This window comes from Pinus tabuliformis, chromosome 9 (assembly GCF_031772625.1).
Source record: "Pinus tabuliformis cultivar Carrire ecotype Pingquan chromosome 9, CPIR1, whole genome shotgun sequence".
Taxonomy (NCBI): domain Eukaryota; kingdom Viridiplantae; phylum Streptophyta; class Pinopsida; order Pinales; family Pinaceae; genus Pinus; species Pinus tabuliformis.
This window is the reverse complement of record NC_142307.1, coordinates 426,453,367-426,467,501: the sequence shown is the minus strand read 5'-3', so window position 1 is coordinate 426,467,501 and position 14,135 is coordinate 426,453,367.

Sequence of the window (14,135 nt, the reverse complement as noted above, 5' to 3'; positions counted from 1 at the left end):
ATTATATCAACTTTTCAGTCACCTTCACGTATTTGGGATCATGTCCCAACTCGATGATTAAGTCCTCCAAGGACTTGATTCTGGTGTCCTTTGCCTGTGAAGAGGCCTTTTCTAATTGAAATTGAGATGATATGTTATTTAGGGAATTCTGTAGTTAGTGAGCTGTGATGGATTTCCCTCTCAAGGTGGAGTAAATAATCTCCCCTGTCTGTTTGTGCAGCTCAATCTGGTCAATAGGATGTATGTCCTTTGCCAGTACTTCAAAATCTATCTTTTGGAAATCAACTACTGTCCTTGGTTGCTGAGTAGTGGGCTTCATAAATGTCATCTGCATTTTGCCCTCTTTCACATCATAGGCTGACATTAGCCTTGTCTGGTTTGTAGGTGCCATCTTAAGGTACTGTGCATAAGTCTGGGCTTTTAGCCTCTCATTCCTGGCCTTTATATCCTTGTACCTCTCTCTAATGTCTTGATCTCTATCAGCAGGCATCCTAAAGGAGGACACCTCAACACTCTGTTGCCTTTCCAACATCTGAGTGTTTGATGTGGAAGGTTCTAGTGTGCCCCCAGAAGGAGTGGCAGGCCTACTTCTTTCTTTCTCTATGCTGGTGGCCCCAACAGTTTCTTCTATGAATTCCTGTTCTGACACAGGATTTAATCTTTGCCTTTTGACTAGGCTGGTTTCTGCATATGTTTGTATGGTTGCTCTGCCTAATGTAGTGGCCTCCTCCCTATTCCTTTTGAGGCTTTTCTCCTCATTTAGAGGAGTTTGCAAGTTAGGGGGAGTACTCATAGTGGGCTATTGTGTACCTGTTTGACCTAATTCCTCTAATAGGTCTGGCTGCTCTGATTCTTCCTGCACCTGGGACTCTTCTTCTATATGAGATTCACTTTGTACCTGTGATTCTGTTTGGACTTGAGATTCTCCTGGCACCTGTAGGAAAGAACCTTCATCAAGCCTTTTCTCTAAATCAATTAGAGCATTTTCAACTGCTACTTCAGTGTTGTCCCTATCTACTAAAGTATTCTCCACCCATTCCAATTGGTTTGCATATTTCTCTATCTCAGGGATTCAGTGGTGAATGTAGGGAGCCATCTTGTTTTTCTGTCTCCTATTGCAAATGAAGTCACAGGGGTCATATCTCCACATGAAGCTTTGTTTTAGTTTGAGTCTCTGAAGGATTTCTTCTACTTCTCTTCCAGCTTCTCTGCTATTACATACAAAGGGGCCTAGTTGATCCTTGATTCTGAGCTGGGCCTTCTTTTTGGCCTTAACAAAATGTACCTCATTTGAGTTGATTATTTGCCTGTAGTACTCCAGAGCAAATAACCTCATTGGGAGGTATCTGGGCAGTTTATATGGGGCCAACTCACAGCCATAGATCCTAATTTCTGTGTGATTTTGGTACAAGTACCAATCTCCCACTTTGTGTTGTTTTGATAGTTACAGGGTCCTCCTGATATCTAAAGTGATTCTTGGAGGAGGACTTCCTAGCAGCATGGTCACTATTGGATGTACAAAAAGATCAATGAAATCCATGTAGGGATATGGGGAATCATGCTTATGTATGAAAGGAGTCCAAAAAATTATTGACCTAGGATGACCTTTTGTGTCAAGCTTTTGGAGAGTGAATGGGAACTTGTCAGCTTGATAGTATAAGAAAAGGTGGTACAAAACTAAAGAATACTTAAACACTCTTTCATTACTCATTCTCAAAAATTGTTCATGCATCCTATTATCTATGTACTTGGCATAATCATACATGACAGCATGAGGCTATCCTGGAGTAAAAATGGACACGAAGGCAAAAATGATTTAATCTATGTACTCACTGGTGGTATAGCCTAAAACACAAGAGATCATTGCTACTATATCCTGACCAAATGGGTAAAATACGGTAGCCACATATGGAGGAGGTTCTATTGGGACATGCTTTTCCTCCCTGATGAAGGTCTGAAGCATTTCAACATTCTTGGCAATGGTAAGCTTGGGAAATTCATCTAGTAGGTCTCCAATTGAAATAGGGGTTAAGTTCTTCCCTGGTTTTAGTTGCAACATTTCATTGATTGACTCGGAAGTGATGGTGAAAAGTATGGTTTGGTCAAGGGACATCACTTCCCTTTGACTAGGAATGTATTTTGCATGGCAATAATGAATGATTTCAGGGAAAATTTGCACCTCAGGGAACTAATACTTGGGCAAATTAGATTCCCACAAACCTATTTTATTAGCTTGGTTTAGGTATTGGTCCCTGTATCGACAGTACAGTTTGATAGGGGATTCAAGGATAGAGGTGTCCTTGATTTGGAAATCTTTATCAGCAAGGGGAAGGTGGTCCAAGTCCAAGTGAGGAGTAGTAATTGGCCTGACATCCATGGCAATAGGGGAAGACATTCTTAGTTCTTGTGGATTTAAGAATGGGGGTAAAGTAAATTTTCAGTTTTTGAGATAATGGGGGTTCAATTCCAGGTGGGTTTTATGCTACTAAAGTTCCCTTTAATTTCAATTAAGAAAGCTTTAGAGACTAGTTCAGAAATTAATAGGGCTTTCAATGGATTCTGGCTTAAATACCTAGAATTGATGAAAACGGGGTGTGAACCAGGTAATTGACAATTCTAAATGGTTGAAAAGGATGCAATCAAGCTGGAAGGCAATCTAGGAGCTTTTGGCGTCTTCAGAGTGCAGGTGTACGTGGGTTGACGGCTTTTCAACATTCACAGGCACATGCATGGACAATTACAGTCAAAATGATAAAAACAATGATTTGGGGATTTTTTGGATTTATGCGCAAAAGGTCAATTTGGTGGGTACAGGTGAATAGTGACCATTTGTCGCATAGCAGAATGAACAGTGACAATTTTGGTGGGTAATGGGTTGGCGGTAAGCGGTTTATTTCGCACAGCCTTTGAGCACTTGGTGGTATTGGGAGGAGGTCGCCCAATTCCATTCATCAGGTGCCACATAGCTTTAGGGGCCCAGTGGAAAACAACCCATTTTGGGCAGGTAAAGTTCAGATTTCAGGCCCTTCTGAAATCAACGTGAGCCATTGGATGGAGAGGGGGGAGATCGTGCGGTGATCGGGCATGGGACTTGCACGGAGGGTAATGGAGGGGCCCGACGATCATTTATGTTGGCATTATGATGTAGGTGTGGTGCTATGGCATAAGTGTTGTCCTTGATGGCAACTCATTCAAGCAGCAGATCAAGTTCAGGCTCTCAAAATAATGAAGAAAATGAGATATCCGCAGGTTTCTGTTCATACATATGTGGACTTAGGCAGGGTCCGCAGGTTCTCCGTTCAAAAGGTGCGGACATGTTCGCAGGTTTTCCGAACAAAAGGTGCGGTCCTAAAAGTTCACAGACTTTCATGCAGAGAAAAACACATGCACGTGGGAAATATTATGGTTGGAATCCGACAGTTTTGATCCTATGGTTTTGGTCCATGGTTTTGCATCTAAAAGTATTGATCCCTGGTATTGGGTCCCTAGTATTGGATCTCTATGGTTTTGATCCATGGTTTGAGAAAGGCCTAGACTATAAAAAGGGAAAGGAGATCATTTGGCTAAGTACTTGTAGGTTGAATCTCTCATGATTGAATAAGATCTGAAACTCTGGTGATCGGTTGGTGAGTTATTGATAAATCTGAATCAAGGAGAAACTTGAGCATTACAAGGCGAATTTTCTGTTGGGTCGAGATCTCTTTGACGCACGATCAGATCTATAAATTTGATAGTCTGGGGTATAATTGAAGTCTGATATATTATTCTCGGAGGCCCGCAGGCTAGACACGGCGCAGGTGCGCAGATCCGCAGTCCAGACACAGAGAAGGTGCGGAGGTGTGCAGTCCAGTAGATTGTTCAAGTGCGAAAGTGCGCAATTCAGTAGACTGTTCAGGTGCGGAGGTACATAGTCCAGTAGACTGAGAAGGTGCGGAGTTGCGCAGTCCAGCAGACAGTTCAGTGTGGAGGTACGCTGTCCAGTAGACAGTGAAAGTGCGAAGGTGCGCAGCCCTGCAAATAGTACAGGTGTGGAGAGCACAGGCTGGGCACGGAGACAGTGCGGCGATCCGCAGGTTTCATACAGCAAAGTTGCGGATATCCGCAGGTTCCTTTTGGTGAAGTTGCAGACTTTTCTCTTGAAATATGTTTTAGCTGCTTTTGTCTATTACTGTTGGGTTCATGGTTCTAAATTGGTGTCTGATTACTGGTACTGTGTTCTGAGAAGTCATTGATTCAGTTTTGTACAAGGGGGTTGCTTTCATATCTATTTGATGTTTGATTGATATTCATGGATCCAGTGTGAAAATTTATGAAATGTGGTCCTGGAAGAAAGAGAAGGTTGTAGCCTTCTGTAGGTCAGCACCTACGTACTAGTACTTCAGCTAGTACAAGAGCTAAGGGGGTTGTAGCTCCCTTCCAGGAGAGGCTGGAGAACGAGAGAAGGTTGTAACCTTCTACAAGTAGAAGCTTGCGTACTGGTATAAGTCTGTACCAGTACAGAAACATTGTAAAAAGAAGTTTCTAATTAAAAGAAGATAGAGACGAATTTAAGGAGGTGGTTTTCACCCACATTGCGTTTCCACCTTATATCTGGTGTTCTTATGTGTGATTGTCTTCTGCTCTGTTTTGGTTACTATTTATATGATTCTGATGCACAGATTAATGATCATTAAATTATAATTCTGCATGGTTTTAACGTATATGATCTAGGTGTGAAATTAAAAAGAATTGACTTGATAATATTGATTCACCCCCCCCCCCCCCCCCCCCAAGTATTATTTCCAAAAATTGGTATCAGAGCAGGTCCTTCAGAAGAAGCTTGATCGCTTGAAGGAAGATCTATCATTATGAGCAACTACGAGAGAGAAGCATCGATCAGGTCACCAATTTTTGATGGGACTAACTTCGTCTATTGGAAGGTAAGAGTCACAGCCTATCTTCAATCTCTTGGTATAGAAGTCTGGGATATCATAGATACAGGGTACACTTGTCCATCAGCAACTCCTACAGATACGACTGGTAAGAAGAAATTTGAAACAAATGCAAAGGCTGTCAATACTCTATTAGGATGTCTATCTCAATCAGAATTAGTCAAGTTTATGCAGTATAAAACCACAAAAGAAATATGGGACAAGATCGTTCTGAGCTATGAAGGATATGAACAGGTAAAACGAGCAAAAATTCAAACCCTCAGAATTCAGTATGAAAATCTTAGAATGCACAATGATGAAATTGTGGCTAACTATTTTCTACGTATAGATGAGATAGTCAATTGTATGAAAAACTTGGGTGAAGAAATAAAAGAGGCAGTTGTGGTTAAAAAGGTTCTAAGATCTTTTTCCTCTAAGTTTGAATCAAAAGTTTCTGCAATAGAAGAAAAACAGAATCTACAGAATCTTACTATGTCACAGCTGCACTGAATTCTAACCGCTTACGAAATGAGGAAAGGAGGACCATCAGACAGGAGAGAAGCTGCATTCAAGGCTTCAGGCAAAGGAGATTACTATGAGTCAGGACATATGTCAGAAGAAGAGGAAGAATCAAATTTTGTCAAGAACCTTCAACGGGGTGTTGGAAGATTCAGAGGTAAGTTACCTTTCAAATGCTTTGCTTATGGAAGAGTCGGTCACTATGCTACCAAGTGTCCACATAAAGATAAGCTTGACAAAGGTAAGGAACCAGTTAGATGGAACAGAAAACAGAATGTAAATAAGAAAAGCTATTACACTCATGAAGACAGTGATGGACTTTCAAACAGTGATGAAGAAGAACAAGGTAATAATAATTATAGACTTTTAATGGCTTTTGAAGATGATGATTTCTTGGATGCTATAGATGAAGAAGGTCTTTATGAAGAGATTTCTAGACTCAAAATTTGTTTAGAAGAGAAGAATATGATTATAGATACTCTACAATTTCAACTTGCTGAAAGGGAAAAACATCATGAAAAGTTAGAATGTGAAATTGTGGGACTTAGAAAAGAGATTGAGAAAACTAAAGCTCTTAATCTTAGATTTGTTAAAGGATCTGAAACTTTGGATGAGATTATCAAAGTGCAGCATTCTCCTCTAATCAAGATAGGTCTGGGATATAATGAAGAAGCATCTCAAGCGCAGAAGCCATCCACCTCCAAAAGCTATATTGATGCAGCAAGGAGAAGTGAACAAATTGACATCAACAGCAAAAGCACAATGCTGCTCACCAGGTAAATCAGGGACATTTTTCAAGAATGAACATAGATCACCAAGTAAATCAGGGAAATCTGCTTCAAGGATAAACAGAAGCTACAACAGACCACAGGTAAATCATTCTCAATTTGCCTCAAGAATGGATGTCAATGAAAACTACAATCATTCAGTCCGCAGGGTTGATAATCGCAAGAATTTCTTCAATGGGCAATGTTTCTCTTGTCATAACTTTGGACACAAAGCAGCTCATTGTGTTGCCTACAAAACTATCATGACTAGAGAAGCTCAAAAACAGAGGAGTATGACTGGGATCATGAAAAGAACCTACAATAACTTTTCTGCTCTTGAAAATGAAATAGAATGTTCTATTTGTAATAATTTTGGTCATGAATATTCTGAATGAAGGAGCAGGTTTCGGCAGACAACTTAGAAGGAGCAAGTCTCAAATATCAAAACATGGAGAATGAAAGAACCACAACCAGAAAGATGTGGTATATCCTTATATGCGGAAGGGCAGGAAAATCAATGGTACATCGACAGTGGATGTTCGAAACATATGACAGGTGATAAAGAGAAGCTTCAATCATATAGTGCCTTGGAGAAGGAGAAGAAGGTCTCATTTGGAAATGACACCCCTGCGCTCATAAAAGGTAAAGGCTCTGTTCAGTTGAAAGAAAAGGTCAAAGATGGAAATGTTATGTATGTTGATGGCTTAAAGCACAATCTATTGAGTGTCAGTCAGATGTGCGATCAAGGAACTGAGGTAATATTTCAATCAAATGGATGTAGTGTTCGTGATCTTGATACAGGAAAAACACTGATCAAAGGCATAAGAACTCAAAATAATTTATACATGTTCAAAGAAGGACAAAAACAATGTTATCTGAGCAAGAATGATGAACACTAGCTATGGCACTAGAGATTGGGGCATCTGAGCTTCTCACAGATAAGGAAAGCATGCAAATACCAGGCAGTTCGTGGTCTTCCAGACATCAGAATTCCAGACAATACAATATGCAAATCATGTCAGTTTGGTAAGCAAACTAGAACTAACTTTCCTGAGAAAGAAGGATCAGCTAGCAGGCCACTTGAACTTGTCCATACTGATGTATGTGGTCCATCTAGGAAAAAGTCACCTCGAGGAGAAGAATAATTTATATTATTCATTGACGACTTCTCCAGGATGTGTTGGATAGGACTTATGAAGCACAAAGACGAAGCCTTCGAAAAGTTCAAATCTTTCAAATCCTTGGTTGAAAACGAATCAGATCACAAAATCAAATGCCTCAGATCTGATAGAGGTGGGGAGTTTACCTCAAATGATTTTTTTTATTTCTGTGAAGAACATGGAATAAGAAGGGAATTCTCTACTGCAAGGACTCCTCAGCAAAATGGAGTAGTGGAAAGGATGAATAGAACGCTTCAACAAATGGCTCGTGCTATGATGGATGAGTCTGGAACTCCCGCAACTTTCTGGGGTGAAGCTGCAGTTGCTGCAGTTGTTATTCTCAACAAGACAAATGTCCGGGTGAACAACACTCAAACTCCTCATGAGCTCTGGTATGGTAGGACTCCTACGGTAAAAAATTTCAAAATTTTTGGAAGCAAATGCTATATTAAAAATAATGATGAAAATCTTGGAAAGTTTGAACCTAGAGCAGATGAAGGCATTCTTCTTGGTTATTCTCCTCATAGTAAAGCATATAAGTGTTACAATAAAAGACTTGGAAGAATTGTTGACAACATTGATGTAGTGGTTGATGAAGAAGGAAACATTCCTAGACATGTAAATTCCGAAGATTTCGAAGATAATGAGGACTATCCCTCAACATCAAATCAGACTTATGATGATGAAGAAGCTCAAGAGGCACTAGAAGAACAGATAAGGATAGAAGAAAAGACTCCATCCAGATACATTCAAAAGAATCATCCAGAAACTCAAATTCTGGGGCAGAAAGAGGCAGGTATACAAACAAGAAGAACAATTGTAGAAGCTTCAAGTTATTTGGCATTGCTCTCCTCCACTGAACCACAAAATGTAAGAGAGGCATGCAAAGATGAATGTTGGGTCAGGGCAATGGATGAAGAACTTGAGTAGATTGAAAAGAACAACACTTGGGAGTTGATTCCTAAACCAAAAGATAAGAATGTCATAGGGACAAAATGGATCTTCAAAAACAAGTTGAATGAAAATGGGGAAGTGATTAGAAACAAGGTCAGACTTGTTTGTAAAGGGTATGCTCAACAAGAAGGAATAGACTTTGAAGAAACTTTTGCTCCCGTAACTAGACTTGAGGCCATTAGAATGTTCCTTGCTCTCTCTAGCTTTCAGAAGTTCAAAGTATTTCAAATGGACGTGAAATCAACCTTTCTAAATGGAGACTTAGAAGAAGAAGTATACATTGAGCAACCAGATGGTTTTATCCTTGGGAATGATCCAAATCTTGTATGTAGACTAAAAAAGGCTCTCTATGGGCTTAAACAAGCTCCAAGGGCTTGGTACTATCATTTTGACAAATACTTTCATGAACAAGGTTTTTCAAAAGGATCAGCAGATAGCAATCTTTATATAAAAATTGAAAATGACAGATTGCTAATACTTGTTGTGTATGTAGATGATATTATCTTTGGCAGCGATGAAGAAGCTGTGAGTCAAAACTTTGCCTTGGTGATGCAGAAAGAATTCGAGATGTCCTTGCTTGGAGAGCTGACATATTTTCTTGGTTTACAAATCCAACAAAATAAAGACGGTATCTTTTTATCTCAAACCAATTACCTCAAGCAGATCCTAAAGAAGTATGGCATGGAAGATTCGAAACCAGTATGTACCCCTATGGTCACAGGATGCAACCTCAGTGCAAATGATGAATCAGCAGCAGTGCATCAACCAACCTATAGATCCATGACTGGAAGTCTGCTCTACTTAACAGGCACCTGACCAGACATCACGCATGCAGTGGGAATGGTTGGAAGGTTTCAGGCAAATCCAAAGGAAACTCATCTTCAGGCAGTAAAGAGAATTTTCAAGTATCTTCAAGGAACTCAAAACTATGGCCTATGGTATCCTAGAAATACAGATCACACTCTTCATGCGTATACAGATGCAGATTGGGTTGGAAGCGTGGATGACAGAAAAAGCACTAGTGGTGGTGCATTCTTTATGGGTTCCAGATTAGTATCTTGGTTCAAAAAGAAACAGAGTTCAATTGCATTATCTATAGCTGAAGCAGAATATGTGGCTGCTACATCTTGTTGCACACAACTCCTTTGGATGATGCAAACCTTACAGGATTATCAAATCACTTGTACTCCACCTATCTCTATCTTATGTGATAATACAAGTGCAATCAACATTTCAAAGAATCCAGTCATGCATTCAAAGACCAAGCACATACCTATCAAATATCATTTTCTTCGAGAACAAGTGCTTGAACAAAAAGTCAAGTTGGAGTATGTTCCCTCTAAGGAACAAGTTGCTGATATACTCACCAAACCACTACCTAGGGAAACATTTGAGTACCTTAGACAGAAGCTGGGAGTAGTTGATGCATCATCTTGCAGTTGAAACCTGTCTGTTTTAGAGAAAAATTGGTTGTACGCGAGTTTTATGAGGCGGATCCGCGTACATACGCAGGTTTATGTGGATATAGTCGCGTATATGTGAGTTTGAAGGAAATCAGTGGGGACAGACTCTGGTTGAAGAGAGTCTAATATGGGTCTGACAGAGACCATCTGGCACAGGTTCAAGGGGAGAAGATCAACTTCTAATAACGCATTGTTGGCATTATCTTAGAAGTACATAGTTGTTGTTGATTTTAGGTGGAACAAATGCAGAGGGAGAACAGAAAAAGAACATGGTTTCTGATCTGAATTGTGATTGACAGATGCTGCTCTAGTTATTTCGTCTGTATGTCATGTATATCTTTTACCTTTTTTTTCAAGGTCATGTAACGGCCTATTTTGGTTTCCCCACTATGCCTGGGATGAATGATGTAATGTACTTGGTTGTCATATGTAAATTTCTGATGTATCCCCACTTGGTTGGGCGGATGATCCCCACTTGGTTGGGTGATGGATGTATGTATAGAGTCCTTTTGGTGATAGGAAGGTCTTTTATGATGTATAAGTCATGGTTCTTCTTGAAGAACATCTTTTTGTAGATCTTGCCTACAGTCAGGGGGAGCATGGTCAGCAGCGCAGGGCAGAGATTTCAGCATGTACTCAGGGGGAGCATAACCCTTTGCCCTTGATGACAAAGGGGGAGAATGACTTTGAGGATCTTGGGGTTGCCATCAAGTCCAAAGGGGGAGATTGTTGGCATTATGATGCAGGTGTGGTGCTATGGCATAAGTGTTGTCCTTGATGGCAACTCATTCAAGCAGCAGATCAAGTTCAGGCTCTCAAAATAATGAAGAAAATGAGATATGTGCAGGCTTCTGTTCATAAATATGCAGACTTAGGCAGGGTCTGCAGGTTCTCCGTTCAAAAGGTGCAGACATGTTCGCAGGTTTTCAGAACACAAGGTGCGGTCCTAAAAGTTCACAGACTTTCATGCAGAGAAAAACGCACGCACGTGGGAAATCTTATGGTTGGAATCCGACAGTTTTGATCCTATGGTTTTGGTCCATGGTTTTGCATCTAAAAGTATTGATCCCTGGTATTGGGTCCCTAGTATTAGATCTCTATGGTTTTGATCCTTGGTTTTAGAAAGGCCTAGACTATAAAAAGGGAAAGGAGATCATTTGGCTATGTACTTGTAGGTTGAATTTCTCATGATTGAATAAGATCTGAAACACTGGTGATCGATTGGTGAGTTATTAATAAATCTGAATCAAGGAGATACTTGAGCATTACAAGGTGAATTTTCTGTTGGGTCGAGATCTCTTTGACGCACGATCAGATCTGTAAATCTGATAGTCTGGGGTATAATTGAAGTCTGAGATATTATTCTCGGAGGCCCGCAGGCTAGACACGGTGTAGGTGCACAGATCCGCAGTCCAGACACAGAGAAGGTGCGAAGGTGTGCAGTCCAGTAGACTGTTCAAGTGCGGAGGTGCGCAGTCCAGTAGACTGTTCAGGTGCGGAGGTACACAGTCCAGTAGACTGAGAAGGTGTGGAGGTGCGCAGTCCAGCAGACAGTTCAGTGCGGAGGTATGCCGTCCAGTAGACAGTGAAAGTGCAGAGGTGCACAGCCCTGCAGACAGTACAGGTGCGGAGAGCGCAGGATGGGCATGGAGAGAGTGCGGCGATCCGCAGGTTTCACACAGCAGAGTTGCGGATATCCGCAGGTTCCTTTTGGTGAAGTTGCGGACTTTTCTCTTGAAATATGTTTTAGCTGCTTTTGTCTATTACTGCTGTGTTCAGGGTTCTGAATTGGTGTCTGATTACTGGTACTGTGTTCTGAGAAGTTATTGATTCAGTTTTGTACAAGGGGGTTGATTTCAGATCTATTTGATGTTTGATTGATATTCATGGATCCAGTCTGAAAATTTATGAAACGTGGTCCTGGAAGAAAGAGAAGGTTGTAGCCTTCTGTAGGTCAGCACCTACGTACTAGTACTTCAGCTAGTACAAGAGCTAAGGGGGTTGTAGCTCCCTTCCAGGAGAGGCTGGAGAACGAGAGAAGGTTGTAGCCTTCTACAGGTAGAAGCCTGCGTACTGGTATAAGTCTGCACCAGTACAGAAACATTGTAAAAAGAAGTTTCTAATTAAAAGAAGATAGAGACAAATTGCAGCAGGTGGTTTTCACCCACATTGGGTTTCCACCTTATATCTGGTGTTCTTATGTGTGATTGTCTTCTGCTCTGTTTTGGTCACTATTTATATGATTCTGATGCACAGATTAATGATCATTAAATTATAAGTCTGCATGGTTTTAACGTATATGATCTGGGTGTGAAATTAAAAAGAATTGACTTGATAATACTGATTCACCCCCCCTCTCAGTATTATTTCCAACAATTTAAACGTAACGGTTTGAGTTTAATGAAGGGTTAAGGCGGGGATTAACGCATCAGGTGTGATTTGATTGGTTTTGAATTTAATTAATCACAGATTGATTAATTATGTCCTTTGTCGGGGTTCATATATAATATAAAGTTTATGTTTCAAACTTAGGGGTAGGGATATTAATATTAAGGGGGTTTAATAAAATATAGGGGAAAGGGGTTTTTTCGGGAATTATCATAAAAATAATGTTAATAGTTAATATGAAAATTGTGGGGGATAAATGAAGTGACGCTAAGCATAATCTATTTTTGTGATTTCATTCGCTTTTTACATAGAACATTATAACTTAGGCTAAGTGCATTTTTGTGGGTTTTTCATAAAAAAGGGTATCCAAGGGGGTAATTTCCTTTCCTTAGGAAAATGGTGTTTTAACCTTAGGAAAAGGGACTTATTAGGGGAAAATGAATGAATTGAAGGGGGTGAAATTTTTATGAGGGGATATTAGTACTTAAGATCTATAAGTCATTGGGCCAAGGGTCCGATCCCTCCAGAAGTTAGAGAAATGCTCTGAGCCCCTTTGACTTAAGATTTTGGGTACTTCAAACTTATTGTGGGAAATTAGTTAAGTAAAGTGTGAAATGAGTGAGGGGAAATTAGTTAATTTGATTTTGTGGGTTTATGCCAGTCCAATTTCTCTTTCATACTTAAAAATTTTATGATGAGGGTGATAAATATGCTTTTGTCTAACAATAATCATAATTGTGCAACCTTTCATCTACTTACCCATCTACCCATCCTACCATTTTTACTTCTCTTTATTAGGGTGGATTTAAACTTGCAAACCCTTATCAAATATTTTCTTTTCTTTACAATGGTAATCTAGCTAAATCTAACCTTATTACATCCAAGGGCTCAGATTAAATAGTTGAGCTCCTTTTTATTTACTCTACCTAATCTACTTATCTGCCAAGATTACACTGTTTGGTTAGATTTTTATTCTCTATCTATAAACATGAAATTGAAACATGAAATAGCCAAGTTTAAACATTTTGACTATCATGGATTGTAGCATAGGTTACAAAATACACACAATCATTTATTCTGCATAAAAATTAGATAGTAATGGCATTTTGACTAGCACACTTTCATGGTCTTTTCTTTCCTTGGGGTTCATATTTTCATCTTTTTTGACCTTTTTATTCTTTTTGTCCTTTGATTTTTCTTTTAGGACATACCCTCTTTACATTTTTTAATTTTTTGAATATGGAACACATTTGCAAAAAGCAAAGGTATGTACACACTATGGGTTTTAATCTCAACCATTAAAAAATTATGACTCCTATTGGTATAGGAACCTAACAGAAGGCATTCCCATGCTCAACATATAAACTTTTCATAACATGTACATAAATCAAATAGTCATCTACAGATATAGACCCATGATAGGAGGACCATTTGTGTAAAGACATCGTACAGATGATTTAGTACTCTGCTACAATTGTAGCTTGGATGGATGAAATTAGATTCGGGGTCTTCTATCTCGTTCAATTGTTCGCTTGAGTATGAGTCTAACCATGTGAATATGTGATCTAGAGTCGAACATGGGAAGACATCATTTGATTACCAGCCAATGATGTATCCTATTAATGGATGCGAAAGAAATCGCGGATAATGATAATGATCCTCAAGATACTGCAGTACATTCTGCATGGTGTGAATTGATGTTTTGATATTGAACACCATACAAAGTCTTTCGGTCGAAGGCCATTGATGTCAACCTATCGCCGAATGCGAGAAACTTTCCATTGATGTATGCAAGCCTCAAGGTACTGGAAGGGTGTTTCTAAGTCAACTTCTTGAATAATGTGCTGACGTTGACAAGAAGTGACTCATTGCTTGAGGGCCTTGATGTATCCCACATCAATGACACAAAATGAGTGTAATGATTTTTGGAGACAGAATGTGACTGACGACACAAGGTTCAGGAATGGCAGTCAT